The sequence below is a fragment of the Cryptomeria japonica genome, unplaced genomic scaffold (assembly GCF_030272615.1).
Source record: "Cryptomeria japonica unplaced genomic scaffold, Sugi_1.0 HiC_scaffold_255, whole genome shotgun sequence".
Taxonomy (NCBI): Eukaryota; Viridiplantae; Streptophyta; class Pinopsida; order Cupressales; family Cupressaceae; genus Cryptomeria; species Cryptomeria japonica.
In genome coordinates this window covers 97,501-117,500 of record NW_026729077.1, presented here as the reverse complement: position 1 = coordinate 117,500, position 20,000 = coordinate 97,501, and the positions used below count along the sequence as shown (strand labels likewise).

The following is a 20,000-nucleotide window of genomic DNA, read 5'->3' as shown; positions in this document are numbered from 1 at the left end:
GGGCGCACTTGGGGCGACTACCAGTGCCAACCCCTTATCCCGCGGTGCGTCCGACACACAGAAATTTCCAAGGCGGCCAAGGAGCCTCCCCGCATAGCAATCGGGGTGTGAGGTTACGGATGCAGCATTGATAGCAATCGAGGTGGGAGGCGAAGGATGCAGAAGTGAGAGCCGAGGGATGTAGCAGAGATAGCAATCGGGGTGTGTGATGCAGAAGAGATAGCAATCGAGGTGTGCGGTGGGAAGGGCCCAGCAGCCAGAATGCATGAAGCGACGGATGAAGCAGTGATGACAACCGGGCTGTGAGGAGAGGAGGGATGCAGCCAAGAAAGCAATCAGGGCTCGAGGCAAGGGATGCATCAAGGATAGCAATCATGTTGTGAGGCGAGATTCCAAAGGCTAAACGTGAGAGGCTGCAGGGTCGACTCAGAGAGGTCTATGCATGTGAGAGGCTGAAAGCAAGGTCAACTCGGAGCGGTCTATGCATCGGGCGCGCTTGGGGCGACTACCAGTGCCAACCCCTTATCCCGCGACGCGTCCGACAAAGAGAACGTTCCAAGGCGGCAGAGGAGGTTACCAGCCGAAGGATGCAGTAGCAATAACAGGTATAGTTCCGCGGCGGCCGAGAAGACTCACCGCATAGGAATCGGGATGCGAGGCGAGGGATGCGGCGGGAAGGCCCCGACGGCTAAACGGAAGAGGCTGCAGGGCCGCCTCGGAATGGTCCAAGCATCGGACGCGATTGGGACGACTACCAGTGCCAACCCCTTATCCCGCGATGCGTCCGATACACAGATAGTTCCAAGGCGGCCGAGGAGCCTCACCGCATATCAATCGGGGTGCGAGGCGAGGGATGGGGCGGGAAGGCCCCAACGGCTAGACGGAAGAGGCTTCAGGGCCACCTCGGAATGCTCCAAGCATCGGACGCGCTTGGGGCGACTACCAGTGCCAACCCCTTATCCCGCGATGCGTCCGATACACAGATGGTTCCAAGGCGGCCGAGGAGCCTCACCGCATAGCAATCGGGGGTGCGAGGCGAGGGATGGGGCGGGAAGGCCCCAACGGCTAGACGGAAGAGGCTTCAGGGCCGCCTCGGAATGGTCCAAGCATCGGACGCGCTTGGGGCGACTACCAGTGACAACCCCTCATCCCGCGATGCGTCCGATACGAAGATGGTTCCAAGGCGGCCGAGGAGCCTCACCGCATAGCAATCGGGGTGCGAGGTGGGGGATGCGGCGAGATGGCCCCAACGGCTAGACGGAAGAGGCCACAGGGCCGCGTCGGAATAGTCCAAGCATCGGACGCGCTTGGGGCGACTACCAGTGACAACCCCTTATCCCGCGATGCGTCCGATACGAAGATAGTTCCAAGGCGGCCGAGGAGCCTCACCGCATAGCAATCCGGGTGCGAGGTGGGGGATGCGGCGAGATGGCCCCAACGGCTAGACGGAAGAGGCTGCAGGGCCGCCTCGGAATAGTCCAAGCATCGGACGCGCTTGGGGCGACTACCAGTGACAACCCCTTATCCCGCGATGCTTCCGATACGAAGACAGTTCCAAGGCGGCCGAGGAGCCTCACCGCATAGCAATGGGGGTGCGAGGTGAGGGATGCGGCGAGATGGCCCCAACGGCTAGACGGAAGAGGCCACAGGGCCGCCTCGGAATAGTCCAAGCATCGGACGCGCTTGGGGCGACTACCAGTGACAACCCCTTATCCCGCGATGCATCCGATACGAAGATAGTTCCCAGGCGGCCGAGGAGCCTCACCGCATAGCAATCGGGGTGCGAGGCGAGGGATGCGGCGAGATGGCCCCAAAGGGTAGACGGAAGAGGCTGCGGGGCCGCCTCGGAATAGTCCAAGCATCGAACGCGCTTGGGGCGACTACCACTGTCAACCCCTTATCCCGCGATGCGTCCGATACACAGATAGTTCCGAGGCGGCCGAGGAGCTGGGGGATGCGGCGAGATGGCCCCAACGGCTAGACGGAAGAGGCTGCAGGGCCGCCTCGGAATAGTCCAAGCATCGGACGCGCTTGGGGCGACTACCAGTGACAACCCCTTATCCCGCGATGCGTCCGATACACAGATAGTTCCGAGGCGGCCAAGGAGCCTCACCGCATAGCAATCGTGGTGCGAGGTGGGGGATGCAGCGAGATGGCCCCAACGGCTAGACGGAAGAGGCTGCAGGGCCGCCTCGGAATGGTCCAAGCATCGGACGCGCTTGGGGCGACTACCACTGCCAACCCCTTATCCCGCGATGCGTCCGATACACAGATAGTTCCAAGGCGGCCGAGGAGCCTCACCGAATAGCAATCGGGGTGCGAGGCGAGGGATGCGGCGAGAAAGCCCCAACGGCTAGAGGGAAGAGGCTTCAGGTCCGCCTCGGAATGGTCCAAGCATCGGACGCGCTTGGGGCGACTACCAGTGACAACCCCTTATCCCGCGACGCGTCCGATACACAGATAGTTCCAAGGCGGCCGAGGAGCCTCACCGCATAGCAATCGGGGTGCGAGGCGAGGGATGCGGCGAGAAGGACCCAACGGCTAGACGGAAGAGGCTTCAGGGCCGCCTCGGAATGGTCCAAGCATCGGACGCGCTTGGGGCGACTACCAGTGACAACCCCTTATCCCGCGACGCGTCCGATACACAGATAGTTCCAAGGCGGCCGAGGAGCCTCACCGCATAGCAATCGGGGTGCGAGGCGAGGGATGCGGCGAGAAGGACCCAACGGCTAGACGGAAGAGGCTTCAGGTCCGCCTCGGAATGGTCCAAGCATCGGACGCGCTTGGGGCGACTACCAGTGACAACCCCTTATCCCGCGACGCGTCCGATACACAGATAGTTCCAAGGCGGCCGAGGAGCCTCACCGCATAGCAATCGGGGTGCGAGGCGAGGGATGCGGCGAGAAGGACCCAACGGCTAGACGGAAGAGGCTTCAGGGCCGCCTCGGAATGGTCCAAGCATCGGACGCGCTTGGGGCGACTACCAGTGACAACCCCTTATCCCGCGATGCGTCCGATACACAGATAGTTCCAAGGCGGCCGAGGAGCCTCACCGCATAGCAATCGGGGTGCGAGGCGAGGGATGCGGCGAGAAGGACCCAACGGCTAGACGGAAGAGGCTTCAGGGCCGCCTCGGAATGGTCCAAGCATCGGACGCGCTTGGGGCGACTACCAGTGACAACCCCTTATCCCGCGACGCGTCCGATACACAGATAGTTCCAAGGCGGCCGAGGAGCCTCACCGCATAGCAATCGGGGTGCGAGGCGAGGGATGCGGCAAGAAGGACCCAACGGCTAGACGGAAGAGGCTTCAGGGCCGCCTCGGAATGGTCCAAGCATCGGACGCGCTTGGGGCGACTACCAGTGACAACCCCTTATCCCGCGACGCGTCCGATACACAGATAGTTCCAAGGCGGCCGAGGAGCCTCACCGCATAGCAATCGGGGTGCGAGGCGAGGGATGCGGCGAGAAGGACCCAACGGCTAGACGGAAGAGGCTTCAGGTCCGCCTCGGAATGGTCCAAGCATCGGACGCGCTTGGGGCGACTACCAGTGACAACCCCTTATCCCGCGACGCGTCCGATACACAGATAGTTCCAAGGCGGCCGAGGAGCCTCACCGCATAGCAATCGGGGTGCGAGGCGAGGGATGCGGCGAGAAGGACCCAACGGCTAGACGGAAGAGGCTTCAGGGCCGCCTCGGAATGGTCCAAGCATCGGACGCGCTTGGGGCGACTACCAGTGACAACCCCTTATCCCGCGACGCGTCCGATACACAGATAGTTCCAAGGCGGCCGAGGAGCCTCACCGCATAGCAATCGGGGTGCGAGGCGAGGGATGCGGCGAGAAGGACCCAACGGCTAGACGGAAGAGGCTTCAGGGCCGCCTCGGAATGGTCCAAGCATCGGACGCGCTTGGGGCGACTACCAGTGACAACCCCTTATCCCGCGATGCGTCCGATACACAGATAGTTCCAAGGCGGCCGAGGAGCCTCACCGCATAGCAATCGGGGTGCGAGGCGAGGGATGCGGCGAGAAGGACCCAACGGCTAGACGGAAGAGGCTTCAGGGCCGCCTCGGAATGGTCCAAGCATCGGACGCGCTTGGGGCGACTACCAGTGACAACCCCTTATCCCGCGACGCGTCCGATACACAGATAGTTCCAAGGCGGCCGAGGAGCCTCACCGCATAGCAATCGGGGTGCGAGGCGAGGGATGCGGCGAGAAGGACCCAACGGCTAGACGGAAGAGGCTTCAGGGCCGCCTCGGAATGGTCCAAGCATCGGACGCGCTTGGGGCGACTACCAGTGACAACCCCTTATCCCGCGACGCGTCCGATACACAGATAGTTCCAAGGCGGCCGAGGAGCCTCACCGCATAGCAATCGGGGTGCGAGGCGAGGGATGCGGCGAGAAGGACCCAACGGCTAGACGGAAGAGGCTTCAGGGCCGCCTCGGAATGGTCCAAGCATCGGACGCGCTTGGGGCGACTACCAGTGACAACCCCTTATCCCGCGACGCGTCCGATACACAGATAGTTCCAAGGCGGCCGAGGAGCCTCACCGCATAGCAATCGGGGTGCGAGGCGAGGGATGCGGCGAGAAGGACCCAACGGCTAGACGGAAGAGGCTTCAGGGCCGCCTGGGAATGGTCCATGCATCGCACGCGCTTGGGGCGACTACCAGTGACAACCCCTTATCCCGCGACGCGTCCGATACACAGATAGTTCCAAGGCGGCCGAGGAGCCTCACCGCATAGCAATCGGGGTGCGAGGCGAGGGATGCGGCGAGAAGGACCCAACGGCTAGACGGAAGAGGCTTCAGGGCCGCCTCGGAATGGTCCAAGCATCGGACGCGCTTGGGGCGACTACCAGTGACAACCCCTTATCCCGCGACGCGTCCGATACACAGATAGTTCCAAGGCGGCCGAGGAGCCTCACCGCATAGCAATCGGGGTGCGAGTCGAGGGATGCGGCGAGAAGGACCCAACGGCTAGACGGAAGAGGCTTCAGGGCCGCCTCGGAATGGTCCAAGCATCGGACGCGCTTGGGGCGACTACCAGTGACAACCCCTTATCCCGCGATGCGTCTGATACACAGATAGTTCCAAGGCGGCCGAGGAGCCTCACCGCATAGCAATCGGGGTGCGAGGCAAGGGATGCGGCGAGAAGGACCCAACGGCTAGACGGAAGAGGCTTCAGGGCCGCCTCGGAATGGTCCAAGCATCGGACGCGCTTGGGGCGACTACCGTTGCCAACCCCTTATCCCGCGATGCGTCTGATACACAGATAGTTCCGAGGCGGCCGAGGAGCCTCACCGCATAGCAATCGGGTTGCGAGGCAGATTATTGGGAAGGGAACCCCCTGGGATGCGGCTCAAGCAGTGCCCAAAGGGACTGGAATGCGGAATCACATCGAGAGACCCAAATGCTATACGAGGGCTCAAATCGAATTATCGATTTGGCCACGACATGGACGCATCGGAACGACTACCTTTGCCGAACCACTCGCAATTGCATCCATACCGAAACCAATAGACATTTCCGTTAGAGCCCTCGCATAGCATTCGGGAATCTCGCATGCCCCTCTAAATCGACCAATGCTGGCGCTCAACGAAAATCCGAGCGCTACCACCGTTCGAGCGCCAGCATTGGTCGAGTTAGAGGGGCACGGGGGAGAATGCTCCAGTCAACACCTCCCCTATATAAGTTATTTGTCCGATTCTCGCACAACCGTAGTCTGCCTCGTCGAATCAAACAACGGTCCCAGATTCCGACTTCCGTTCCGTAGAGACCCAAAAGCTAGATGGAGGCTCGCAAGAAAGAGAGTCGGCGCATAGCAATCGGGTTTCTCGAACGTTTAGGGACCGAGCTCACTTGCGGATAGGGCAAAATCCGCCAAGCAACCCAAAAGCTAGACGGGGGCTCGAATCGAATCGCCTAGGCGGCCACAACAACGACGTGTTGGATCGACTACCAGTGCCAAACCATTCAGCAAGACTAGTCTGTGTCGAGGCCGGATAGAGATTCTCAGAGAGCGCCCGTACAGCATTTAGGAGACCTGCCGCGTCCCTCACACTCGACAAATGGTGGTGCACGTTTATAAATCCGAGCGATCCCAACCCTTTCAAGCACCAACATCGGTCGAGATAGAGGGGCACGGAGGGGGCTGCGTGAGACAACACAGTCCCCTATATAAGTTATTTGTCCGATTCTCACACATCCGAAGAATGGTCATCAAATCGGACAACAGCCCAAACTTCCGACTTCCGTCCCAGAAAGCCCAAGAGCTATCTAAAACGTTCATGGCCGGAACTCGATCGCGGCTATACCAGTCCGCCAAGCAACCCAAAAGCTAGACTGGAGCTCTAGTCGAATCACCTCTGTGGCCATTGCAAGGACGTGTTGGAGCGACTACCATTGCCGAACCATTCCGCAGGTCGAGTCCATACCAAGGCCGCATAGAGATTCACGATGAGCTCCTGCATAGCAATCAGGAGACTTGCCGTGTCCATCACAATCGATAAATCCTGGTGCAAGATTTTTGCATCCGAGCGCTCCAACCAGTCGAGCACCAGCATCAATCGACATAAACGGGCACGGGGGGAGGATGCTCGAGAACACTACCTCCCCTATATAAGTTATTTGTCCGATTCTCAAGCAGCCGAAGTCTGGTCATCGAATCGGGTCAAAGACCACAACTTCCGACTTTACCCACAATGCAAGTCATCGAATCGAACATCGGCCCCCGAGTCGGACTCCATGCGTATGTCAGGTCATCGGACCCAAATTCCGCCTTCCTGCGCATGGCGGGCCATCAATATCAACTCGGTCATCGGACCCAAACTCCGCCTTTCTGCGCATGGCACGCCTTCAAATCGGTCATCGGACCCAAATTCCGCCTTCCTGTGCATGGCGGGCCATCAACATCAACTCGGTCATCGGACCCAAATTCCGCCTTTCTGCGCATGGCACGCCATCAACTCGGTCATCGGACCCAAATTCCGCCTTCCTGCGCATGGCAGGTCATCGGACACAAATTCAGACCTCGCCAATATGCCTACGTATCGAATCGGTCATCGGACCCAACTTCCGACTTCATCCATACTGTAGGGTCTTTGAGGTTGGCGCGGTGCGCTCAACCCGGGGAGTCGACCCATCGAAGCATACACCTCCCCTATATAAGCTATTTGTCCGATTCCCACACCTGTGTAGTTTGCACCTCTGACCAGGACATCGACCCCAACTTCCGAACTCGACTGCAACGACGGCACCAGCGCCTTGGTGCGCACCTTGCGACGCACAGTCCCAACATTCGCCTTCCTGCACATGGCAGGTCATCGGACCCAAATTCCGACCTCGCGAGTATGCCTACATATCGAATCGGTCATCGGACACAACTTCCGACTTCATCCATACCGTAGGGTCTTTGAGGTTGGCGCGGTGCGCTCAACCCGGGGAGTCGACCCAACGAAGCATACACCTCCCCTATATAAGCTATTTGTCCGATTCCCACACCTGTGTAGTTTGCACCTCCGATCAGGACATCGACCCCAACTTCCGAACTCGCCTGCAACGACCGAACCAGCGCCTTGGTGCGCACCTTGCAACGCACAGTGCCAACATTCGCCTTCCTGCACATGGCAGGTCATCGGACCCAAATTCCGACCTCGCGAGTATGCCTACATATCGAATCGGTCATCGGACCCAACTTCCGACTTCATCCATACCGTAGGGTCTTTGAGGTTGGCGCGGTGCGCTCAACCCGGGGAGTCGACCCAACGAAGCATACACCTCCCCTATATAAGCTATTTGTCCGATTCCCACACCTGTGTAGCTTGCACCTCCGATCAGGACATCGACCCCAACTTCCGAACTCGACTAAAAAGACCGCACCAGCACCTTGGTGTGCACCTTGCAACGCACAGTGCCAACATTCGCCTTCCTGCACATGGCAGGTCATCGGACCCAAATTCCGACCTCATGAGCATACCTACTAATCGAATCGGTCATCGGACCCAACTTCCGACTTCATCCATACCGTAGGGTCTTTGAGGTTGGCGCGGTGCGCTCAACCTGGGGAGTCGACCCATCGAAGCATACACCTCCCCTATATAAGCTATTTGTCCGATTCCGACACCTGTGTAGTTTGCACCTCCGCTCAGGACATCGACCCCAACTTCCGAACTCGCCTGCAACGACCGAACCAGCGCCTTGGTGCGCACCAAAAGTGCGCACTTTTGGAGGGCACTTTTGTGCGCTCCAAAGGTGCGCACTTTTGGAGGGCACTTTTGTGCGCTCCAAAGGTGCGCACTTTTGGAGGGCACTTTTTGGAGGGCACTTTTGTGCGCTCCAAAGGTGCGCACTTTTGGAGGGCACTTTTTGGAGGGCACTTTTCTGCGCTCCAAAGGTGCGCACTTTTGGAGGGCACTTTTTGGAGGGCACTTTTCTGCGCTCCAAAGGTGCGCACTTTTGGAGGGCACTTTTTGGAGGGCACTTTTCTGCGCTCCAAAGGTGCGCACTTTTGGAGGGCACTTTTTGGAGGGCACTTTTCTGCGCTCCAAAGGTGCGCACTTTTGGAGGGCACTTTTGTGCACTCCAAAGGTGCACACTTTTGGAGGGCACTTTTTGGAGGGCACTTTTCTGCACTCCAAAGGTGCGCACTTTTGGAGGGCACTTTTTGGAGGGCACTTTTGTGCGCTCCAAAGGTGCGCACTTTTGGAGGGCACTTTTTGGAGGGCACTTTTGTGCGCTCCAAAGGTGCGCACTTTTGGAGGGCACTTTTGTGCACTCCAAAGGTGCGCACTTTTGGAGGGCACTTTTCCTGCGCTCCAAAGGTGCACACCTAGGTGAGCACCTTCGACCACACCTTGTAGCACACCAAACTCTGACTTTCGACTTCATCCGCAATGCAGGGTCTTTGAGGTTGGCGCAATGCGCACAACCAGGGGAGTCGACCCATCAAACCCAACACCTCCCCTATATAAGCTATTTGTCTGATTCTCATACATGCGTAGCCTGCAGGAGCAATTAGGACATCGACCCCAACTTTCGGCTTCTAAACGAAAACAAGGTCTTTGAGGTTGGTGTAATGCGAACAACTAGGGGAGTCAACCCATCAAACCCAACACCTCCCCTATATAAGCTATTTGTCTGATTCTCATACATGTGTAGTCTACAGGAGCAATTAGGACATCGACCCCAACTTTTGACTTCTTAACGAAAACAAGGTCTTTGAGGTTGACGTAATGCGCACAACCAGGGGAGTCGACCCATCAAACCCAACACCTCCCCTATATAAGCTATTTGTCCGATTCTCATACATGTGTAGCCTACAGGAGCCATTAGGACATTGACCCCAACTTTTGACTTCTTAACGAAAACAAGGTCTTTGAGGTTGGCGTAATGCGCACAACCAAGGGAGTTGACCCATCAAACCCAACACCTCCCCTATATAAGCTATTTGTCTGATTCTCATACATGTGTAGCCTGCAACAACGATTAGGACATCCACCCCAACTTCTGAATTCGTCTGCGTTGACCGCACCAAAGGTGCACGCCTTGGTGCTCACCAAAATCCGACTTCCGACTTCTTCTGCTATGCGGGGTCTTTGAGGTTGGCGCAGTGCGCACAACCAGGGGAGTCAACCCACCGAATGCAACACCTCCCCTATATAAGCTATTTGTCTGATTCTCATACATGCGTAGACTGCAGCAATGATTAGGACATCCACCCCAACTTTTGACTTCTTAAACAAGACAGGGTCTTTGAAGTTGGTGCAGTGCACACAACCAGGGGAGTCGACCCATCAAACGCAACACCTCCCCTATATAAAGCTATTTGTCCGATTCTCATACGTGTAGTCTGCAGCAGCGATTAGGACATCGACCCCAACTTCCGAATTCGTTTGCATTGACCGCACCAAAGGTGCACGCCTTGGTGTGCACCTTGGAGTGCACTTTGGTGCTCACCTCGGTGCACACTTTGGTGTGCACCTCGGTGTGCACCAAAGGTGCGCACCTTGGAGCGCACCAAAGGTGTACACTTTGGAGCGCACCACATAGGGTCTTTGAGAGGTTGGCGCAGTGCGCACACCAAGGTGGGTGTTGAGGTGCGTGCCGAGGTGGGTGGGTGCTAGGGTGCGCTCCATGGTGGGTGCCAGGGTGGGTGCGTGCTAGGGTGGATTCCAAAGAGGGTCATAGGGTGGGTGCCAAGGTGGGTTGGTGATATAGTGGGTTCAAAGGTGGGTACTAGGGTGGGTTCCAAGGTGGGTCACAAGTTGGGTGCCAGGATGCGTGGGTGTTAGGTTGGGTGCCAAGGTGGGCTCCTGCGTGGGTGGGTGCTAGGGTGGGTTTCAAGGTGGACGCGAGGGCGGGTGCCAAGGTGGGTAACAAGTTGGGTGTTAGGATGGGTGAGTGCTAGAGTGGGTGCCAAGGTGGGTGGGTGCTAAGGTGGATGCCAAGGTGGTTCACAGGGTGGGTGGGTTCTAGGGTGAGTTCCAAGGTGGGTCACAGGTTTAGTGCTAGGGTGCGTGTCAAGGCGGGTGTCGAGGTGCCTGGGTGCTAGGGTGTGGATGCCAATGTGGGTCATAGGGTGGGTACTAGGGTGGGCTGCAATGTGGGTGCCAAGGTGGGTAACATGCTCGGTTGGTTCTAAATTGGGTGTCAGGGTGGGTGTGCACCCACCTTGCCCGAGGTGGGTGCCAAGGTGCCAGTGTGGGTGGGTGCTAAGGTGGATGCCAAGGTGGGTGAGAAGGTGGGTGATAGGTTGAGTGGTAGGATGGGTGGGTGCCAAGATGGGTCACAGGGTGGGTGCAAGGGTGGGTAGGTGCTAGGGTTGGTGTCAGGGTGGGTGGGTGCTAGGTTGGGTTCCAAGGTGGGTGCGAGGGTGAGTGTCAAGGTGGGTCACAGGTTAGGTGCTAGGATGGGTGAGTGCTAGGGTGCAAAGGTGCCAGGGTGGGTGCTAGGATGGGTCGATGCTAGGGTGAGTGGCAAGGTGGGTCCACAAGTGTCAAGGTGGGTGCCGAGGTGGGTGCCAACTTGGGTTCCAAGGTGGGTGCCAAGTGGGCGACTGCTATGGTGGATGCCAAGGTGGGTCACGGGGTGGGTGCCAAGTTGCTAGGTTGTGTTCCAAGGTGGGTGCCAACGTGGCTGCTAGGGTGCGTGGGTTAAAGGGTGTGTCACAACGTGGGTGCCAGGATGGGTGCGCACCCACACTGGCCAAGACGGGTGCAAGGTTGGGTTCCAAGCCCGGTCACAGGCTGGGTGCTAGGATGGGTGGGTGCCAAGGTGGGCACCAGGGTGGGTGCACCCACCCTGGCCAAGGTGGGTCACGGGGTGGGTCCTAGGGTGGGTAACAGGGTGGGTACTAAGGTGCGTGCCAAGGTGGGTCATGGGGTGGGTGCCAAGGTGGGCACCAGGGTGGGTGTGCACCAACCCTAGCCAGGGTAGGTCACGGGGTGGTTGTCGGGGTGGGCGTCAAGGAGCCAAGGTGGGTGGCAAGTAGCCAAGTTGCGTGCCAAGGTGGGTGTCGGGGTGGGTGCCAAGGATCCAAGGTGGGTGCCAAGGAACCAAGGTGGGTGTCTGGGTGGGTGCCGAGGTGGGAGCCAGGGTGGGTCCCAAGGTGAGTGCAAAGGTGGGTGCCAGGGTCAAGGTGAGTGCCAATGTGGGTTCCAAGGTGCCAGGGTCAGGGTGAGTGCCAATGTGGGTTCAAAGGTGCTAAGTTGGGTGCGAGGTTGGGTGCGAGGGTGGGTGGGTGCCAAGGTGTGCTAGGTGGAAGCCCGGGTGGGTCGGCATCCCATGGGTGTCGAGTTGGGTGCCTGATGGGTGCTTCTTGTCAAGTTTTAGTCGTCGGGACTCATTTCGAGCCTTAGAGGTCGTTTCTTGTCCGGTTGCCCTGTCTTCGACCTGGGAACCCAATTTTGGTCCTCGGGTCCCATTTTTTTTTGTCTCGCATCCCACTTTTGGCCTGTGGCCTTTTCGGGGTCGATTCTCGTTTTGGGCATCAGAGCATGTTTCTTCTCCTAAAACCCAATATTTGTTTATTAAGTCTCGGAACACATTTTTGTTCTCGTGGACCCATCATGGGTCTTGGAACGCATTTGTGGTCCTTGGGTCCCATTTTGCATCCCGAAACTTGTGTTTTGGTGCTTGATCCCTATTTTGGGTGCCCACCTTGCACCAAGTGCGCACCCGGGGCAAACCGAGCGCCTTGGTGCACCGGGGCAAGATCGAGCGTGCACCCGAGGCGCCCCGAACATGCACCAAGGTGCACTCGGCCCACATGTGAGCGCAGGTCGTTGCGCCCGAGGTGGTGTGTGGGCACCGCGTTGCAGACGGGACACTGCACGCACACGACGCCCCGTCCAGGTGCACGCACGTAGGCCGGGCCGGGTGCACACCCGACGCCCTAGCAAGGTGCGCGCACCCGGGCAGGGCTCACACTTGGCGAACGGGGCGCACTTCGCGAGGGAGGGTGTGCACCTCGACGGGGGTGGGTGGCCGGGGTGGATTCGCACGTGGGTCGCGGTTTGCTAAGTACACACTGCGACAAGCTCATAACGGGTGCGATCATACCAGCGTTAGTGCACCGGATCCCATCAGAACTCCGCAGTTAAGCGCGCTTGGGCCGGAGTAGTACTGGGATGGGTGACCTCCCGGGAAGTCCCGGTGTTGCACCCTTTCTTAGTTTTTCGCCGGGCGTCGCAATGCTATTTGAATAAACCTTTTGCCCGTTTGCGTTCTCGTCGGGGCCGGGCCGGGCCGGGGTGCGCTGCCCGCACTACCGCGCGCGCGGGGGGCGACACCGAGCGCGCACCCGAGGCGCCCCGAGCACACAGGCCACGGTGCAACCCGGGCGTTGTGCGCGCACCCCGGTGCGCCCGAGGTGCTGCGCGCGCACCCAGGTGAAATCGGTGTGCACCTCGGCCAGTGCGCGCTCGGTCGAGTCGCGCACGTTGGCCAAGGTGCACGGTGATGTTTCTTACTCTAAGGTTCCGCACCAGACGCCCGGGACAGGTGAGCGAAGCTGGGCGGGGCCGGGTGCGCGGCCGGGGCAGGTGCACGCAGCTGGAGAGAGCTTTGGAGCACACCAGAGGTGCGCACCTTGGAGCACACTTCGGAGCGCACCAATGATGCGCTCCATTCAAAAGTTTCCTGAAAAGGCAAAAAAAGTTGAGATTATAGAATTTCCCACTTGAGAGATTGTAAAAAAAAAAAATTTAAAATGAAGGAAACGCGGGTGCCAAGGTGTGCGCGCCCGGGTGCGCAGCCCAGCCAAGGTGTGCGCACCAAGGCGCCCACCCTGGCGAAGGTGCACGCAAGGTGCGCACCCGAGGCAAACCGGACAATTAACCCAACTTTCGACTTCGCGCGCACCTGCGCACCTTGGAGCGCACTTCGGAGCGCTCCTTGGTGCGCACCAATCTTGGGCACCTCGGAGTGCACCATGGCGCCCACCAAGGTGCGCACCCGGGGCAAACCGAGCTCCGACTTCGTGCGCACCTTGGAGCGCACGAAAGGTGCGCACCATGGCGCCCACCAAGGTGCGCAGCCCAGCCAAGGCGTGCGCATCAAGGTGCGCACCCTGGCGAAGGTGCGCACCCGGGGCAAACCGAGCTCCGACTTCGTGCGCACCTTGGAGCGCACAAAGGGTGCGCAACCCAGCCAAGGTGTGCGCACCCCGGGCAAACCGAGCTCCGAATCGTGCGCACCTTGGAGCACACTTCGGAGCCCTCCTTGGTGCGCACCGATGTTGCGCACCTCGGAGCGCACCCGGGGAAAACAATGCAATTAACCCGACTTTCGACTTCGTGGGCACCTCGGAGCGCTCTCGGGTTCGCACCTCGGAGCACACCGAGGTGCGCACCTTTGATGCGCTGCCTTCACCAATTTCCAGAAAAGGCAAGAAAACATTGAGAAGGTGTGCGCACCGAGGTGCCCACCCTGGCGAAGGTGCACGCGAGGTGCGCACCCGGGGCAAACCGGGCTCCGACTTCGTGCACGCCATGCTGCGCACCTTGGAGGGCCATGGTGCGCACCTTGGAGCACACTTCGGAGCGCTCAATGGTGCCCAACCCAGCCAAGGTGCCCACCGCGGCGAAGGTGCACGCGAGGTGCGCACCCGGGGCAAACCGGGCTCCGACTTCGTGCACGCCGCACCTTGGAGCACACTTCGGAGCGCTCCTTGGTGCGCACCAGGGCGCGCAACCCAGCCGAGGTGCCCACCCCGGCGAAGGTGCACGCGGGGTGCGCACCCGGGGCAAACCGGGCTCCGACTTCGTGCACGCCATGGTGCCCACCGCGGCGAAGGTGCACGCGAGGTGCGCACCCGGGGCAAACCGGGCTCCGACTTCGTGCACGCCGCACCTTGGAGCACACTTCGGAGCGCTCCTTGGTGCGCACCAGGGCGCGCAACCCAGCCGAGGTGCCCACCCCGGCGAAGGTGCACGCGAGGTGCGCACCCGGGGCAAACCGGGCTCCGACTTCGTGCACGCCATGGTGCCCACCGCGGCGAAGGTGCACGCGAGGTGCGCACCCGGGGCAAACCGGGCTCCGACTTCGTGCACGCCGCACCTTGGAGCACACTTCGGAGCGCTCCTTGGTGCGCACCATGGTGCCCACCAGGGCGCGCAACCCCGCCGAAGGTGCACGCGAGGTGCGCACCCGGGGCAAACCGGGCTCCGACTTCGTGCACGCCGCACCTTGGAGCACACTTCGGAGCGCTCCTTGGTGCGCACCAGGGCGCGCAACCCCGCCGAAGGTGCACGCGAGGTGCGCACCCGGGGCAAACCGGGCTCCGACTTCGTGCACGCCATGGTGCGCACCAGGGTGCCCACCGCGGCGAAGGTGCGCACCCGGGGCAAACCGGGCTCCGACTTCGTGCACGCCGCACCTTGGAGCACACTTCGGAGCGCTCCTTGGTGCGCACCAGGGCGCGCAACCCAGCCGAGGTGCCCACCCCGGCGAAGGTGCACGCGAGGTGCGCACCCGGGGCAAACCGGGCTCCGACTTCGTGCACGCCATGGTGCCCACCGCGGCGAAGGTGCGCACCCGGGGCAAACCGGGCTAGGACTTCGTGCACGCCGCACCTTGGAGCACACTTTGGAGCACTCCTTGGTGCGCACCATGGTGCCCACCAGGCCGCGCAACCCAGCCAAGGTGTGCGCACCAAGGTGCACGCGAGGTGCGCACCCGGGGCAAACCGGGGTCCGGCTTCGTGCACGCCGCACCTTGGAGCACACATCGGGGCGCTCCCGGGTTCGCACCGGCGTTGCGCACCGTGGTGGGCACCTCGGAGCGCACCGTGGTGGGCACCTCGGAGCGCACCGTGGTGGGCACCTCGGAGCACACCAAGGTGGGCAGCGAGGTGCGCACCTTTGATGCGATGCCTTCACTAATTTCCATAAAAGGCAAAAAAAAACGAGATTTTAAAATTTCCGTTTTGAAAGATAGTGAGAAAAAGGGAATGCTGGTGCCATCTTGAGCCCGCCCTGGTGCGCAGCCCAGCCAAGGTGTGCGCACCAAGGTGCCCACCCTGGCGAAGGTGCGCGCCCGGGCAATTAACCCAACTTCCAACTTCGCGCGCGCCAGGGTGGGAGCGCACCCAACAACCGGGCCTGGGAAGAGCCAATGCGAGAAACCCCACCAAACGCTCTGACAAAAAAAGAGGGGGCGCTCCAGTAACCCCGCTTCGGAGCGCACCCTGGGCAAACCCAGCCAGGGTGCCCACCCCGGCCAAGGTGCAGGCGAGGTGCGCACCCGGGGCAAACCGGGCTCCGACAACGTGCACGCCGCACCTTGGAGCACACTTCGTAGCGCTCCCGGGTGCGCACCTCAGAGCACACCAAGGTGGGCAGCGAGGTGCGCACCTTTGATGCGCTGCCTTCACTAATTTCCAGAAAAGGCAAAAAAAAGAGGAGATTTTAAAATTTCCGTTTTGAAAGATAGTGAAAAAAACGGAACGCGGGTGCCATCTTGAGCCCGCCCTGGTGCACAGCCCAGGTAAGGTGCCCACCCTGGCAAAGGTGCGCACCCGGGCAATTAACCCTACTTCCGACTTCGTGCGCGCCAGGGTGGCAACCGGGCCTGGGAAGAGCCAATGCGAGAAACCCCACCAAACGCTCCGACAAAAAAAGAGGCGGCGCTCCAATAACCCCGCTTCGGAGCGCAGCCGGGGCAAACCCAGCCAAGGTGCCCACCCCGACGAAGGTGCACGCGAGGTGCGCACCCGGGGCAAACCGGGCTCCGACAACGTGCACGCAGCACCTTGGAGCACACTTCGAAGCACTCCCGGGTGCCCACCGGCGTTGCGCACCGTGGTGGGCAGCGAGGTGCGCACCTTTGATGCGCTGCCTTCACTAATTTCCAGAAAAGGCAAAAAAAAATGAGATTTTAAAATTTCCGTTTTGAAAGATAGTGAAAAAAACGGAACGCGGGTGCCATCTTGAGCCCGCCCTGGTGCGCAGCCCAGGCAAGGCATGCGCACCAAGGTGCCCACCCGCGGTGCACGCCCGGGGCAAACCGGGCTCCGACTTCGTGCAGGCCGCACCTTGGAGCACACTTCGGAGCGCTCCTTGGTGCGCACCATGGTGCCCACCAGGGCGCACCCGGGGCAAACCGGGCTCCGACTTCGTGCACGCCGCACCTTGGAGCACACATCGGAGCGCTCCCAGGTTCGCACCAGCGTTGCGCACCTTTGATGCGCTGCCTTCACTAATTTCCAGAAAAGGCAAAAAAAAACGATATTTTAAAATTTCCGTTCTGAAAGATAGTGAAAAAAACGGAACGCGGGTGCCATCTTGAGCCCTTCCTGGTGCGCAGCCCAGGCAAGTTGTGCGCACCAAGGTGCCCACCCTGGCGGAGGTGCGCGCCCGGGGCAAACCGGGCTCCGACTTCGTGCACTGCATGGTGCCCACCAAGGCGCGCAACCCAGCCAAGGTGCCCACCGCAGCGAAGGTGCACGCGAGGTGCGCACCCGAGGTGCACACCCGGGGCAAACCGAGCTCCGACTTCGTGCACGCCGCACCTTGGAGCACACTTCAGAGCGCTCCTTGGTGCGCACCAGGGCGCGCAACCCAGCCAAGGTGCTCACCCCGGCGAAGGTGCACGCGAGGTGCGCACCCGGGGCAAGCCGGGCTCGGACTTCGTGCACGCCGCACCTTGGAGCACACATCGGAGCGCTCCCGGGTTCGCACCAGCATTGCGCACCTTTGATGCGCTGCCTTCACTAATTTCCAGAAAAGGCAAAAAAAAAAAAAAAACGAGATTTTAAAATTTCCGTTTTGAAAGATAGTGAAAAAAACGGAACGCGGGTGCCATCTTGAGCCCGCCCTGGTGTGCAGCCCAGGCAAGTTGTGCGCACCAAGGCACCCACCCTGGCCAAGGTGGGTCACGGGGTGGGTCCTAGGGTGGGTAACGGGGTGGGTACTAAGGTGCGTGCCAAGGTGGGTCATGGGGTGGGTGCCAAGGTGGGCACCAGGGTGGGTGTGCACCAACCCTAGCCAGGGTAGGTCACGGGGTGGTTGTCGGGGTGGGCGTCAAGGAGCCAAGGTGGGTGGCAAGTAGCCAAGTTGCGTGCCAAGGTGGGTGTCGGGGTGGGTGCCAAGGATCCAAGGTGGGTGCCAAGGAACCAAGGTGGGTGTCTGGGTGGGTGCCGAGGTGGGAGCCAGGGTGGGTCCCAAGGTGAGTGCAAAGGTGGGTGCCAGGGTCAAGGTGAGTGCCAATGTGGGTTCCAAGGTGCCAGGGTCAGGGTGAGTGCCAATGTGGGTTCAAAGGTGCTAAGTTGGGTGCGAGGTTGGGTGCGAGGGTGGGTGGGTGCCAAGGTGTGCTAGGTGGAAGCCCGGGTGGGTCGGCATCCCATGGGTGTCGAGTTGGGTGCCTGATGGGTGCTTCTTGTCAAGTTTTAGTCGTCGGGACTCATTTCGAGCCTTAGAGGTCGTTTCTTGTCCGGTTGCCCTGTCTTCGACCTGGGAACCCAATTTTGGTCCTCGGGTCCCATTTTTTTTTGTCTCGCATCCCACTTTTGGCCTGTGGCCTTTTCGGGGTCGATTCTCGTTTTGGGCATCAGAGCATGTTTCTTCTCCTAAAACCCAATATTTGTTTATTAAGTCTCGGAACACATTTTTGTTCTCGTGGACCCATCATGGGTCTTGGAACGCATTTGTGGTCCTTGGGTCCCATTTTGCATCCCGAAACTTGTGTTTTGGTGCTTGATCCCTATTTTGGGTGCCCACCTTGCACCAAGTGCGCACCCGGGGCAAACCGAGCGCCTTGGTGCACCGGGGCAAGATCGAGCGTGCACCCGAGGCGCCCCGAACATGCACCAAGGTGCACTCGGCCCACATGTGAGCGCAGGTCGTTGCGCCCGAGGTGGTGTGTGGGCACCGCGTTGCAGACGGGACACTGCACGCACACGACGCCCCGTCCAGGTGCACGCACGTAGGCCGGGCCGGGTGCACACCCGACGCCCTAGCAAGGTGCGCGCACCCGGGCAGGGCTCACACTTGGCGAACGGGGCGCACTTCGCGAGGGAGGGTGTGCACCTCGACGGGGGTGGGTGGCCGGGGTGGATTCGCACGTGGGTCGCGGTTTGCTAAGTACACACTGCGACAAGCTCATAACGGGTGCGATCATACCAGCGTTAGTGCACCGGATCCCATCAGAACTCCGCAGTTAAGCGCGCTTGGGCCGGAGTAGTACTGGGATGGGTGACCTCCCGGGAAGTCCCGGTGTTGCACCCTTTTTTAGTTTTTCGCCGGGCGTCGCAATGCTATTTGAATAAACCTTTTGCCCGTTTGCGTTCTCGTCGGGGCCGGGCCGGGCCGGGGTGCGCTGCCCGCACTACCGCGCGCGCGGGGGCGACACCGAGCGCGCACCCGAGGCGCCCCGAGCACACAGGCCACGGTGCAACCCGGGCGTTGTGCGCGCACCCCGGTGCGCCCGAGGTGCTGCGCGCGCACCCAGGTGAAATCGGTGTGCACCTCGGCCAGTGCGCGCTCGGTCGAGTCGCGCACGTTGGCCAAGGTGCACGGTGATGTTTCTTACTCTAAGGTTCCGCACCAGACGCCCGGGACAGGTGAGCGAAGCTGGGCGGGGCCGGGTGCGCGGCCGGGGCAGGTGCACGCAGCTAGAGAGAGCTTTGGAGCACACCAGAGGTGCGCACCTTGGAGCACACTTCGGAGCGCACCAATGATGCGCTCCATTCAAAAGTTTCCTGAAAAGGCAAAAAAAGTTGAGATTATAGAATTTCCCACTTGAGAGATTGTAAAAAAAAAAAATTTAAAATGAAGGAAACGCGGGTGCCAAGGTGTGCGCGCCCGGGTGCGCAGCCCAGCCAAGGTGTGCGCACCAAGGCGCCCACCCTGGCGAAGGTGCACGCAAGGTGCGCACCCGAGGCAAACCGGACAATTAACCCAACTTTCGACTTCGCGCGCACCTGCGCACCTTGGAGCGCACTTCGGAGCGCTCCTTGGTGCGCACCAATCTTGGGCACCTCGGAGTGCACCATGGCGCCCACCAAGGTGCGCACCCGGGGCAAACCGAGCTCCGACTTCGTGCGCACCTTGGAGCGCACGAAAGGTGCGCACCATGGCGCCCACCAAGGTGCGCAGCCCAGCCAAGGCGTGCGCATCAAGGTGCGCACCCTGGCGAAGGTGCGCACCCGGGGCAAACCGAGCTCCGACTTCGTGCGCACCTTGGAGCGCACAAAGGGTGCGCAACCCAGCCAAGGTGTGCGCACCCCGGGCAAACCGAGCTCCGAATCGTGCGCACCTTGGAGCACACTTCGGAGCCCTCCTTGGTGCGCACCGATGTTGCGCACCTCGGAGCGCACCCGGGGAAAACAATGCAATTAACCCGACTTTCGACTTCGTGGGCACCTCGGAGCGCTCTCGGGTTCGCACCTCGGAGCACACCGAGGTGCGCACCTTTGATGCGCTGCCTTCACCAATTTCCAGAAAAGGCAAGAAAACATTGAGAAGGTGTGCGCACCGAGGTGCCCACCCTGGCGAA

General features: G+C 60.5%; 2 non-coding genes across 2 annotated transcripts; both read left to right on the top strand.

Moving 5' to 3' along the window:
- Positions 1 to 12,552: 12,552 nt before the first annotated feature.
- On the top strand, positions 12,553 to 12,671 carry LOC131869640 (5S ribosomal RNA). Its single transcript, XR_009368022.1, has one exon. It is a non-coding gene; the product is annotated as a 5S ribosomal RNA (ribosomal RNA).
- A 5,940-nt stretch (positions 12,672 to 18,611) lies between these two features.
- Positions 18,612 to 18,730, top strand: LOC131869639 (5S ribosomal RNA). Its single transcript, XR_009368021.1, has one exon. It is a non-coding gene; the product is annotated as a 5S ribosomal RNA (ribosomal RNA).
- Positions 18,731 to 20,000: the final 1,270 nt, after the last annotated feature.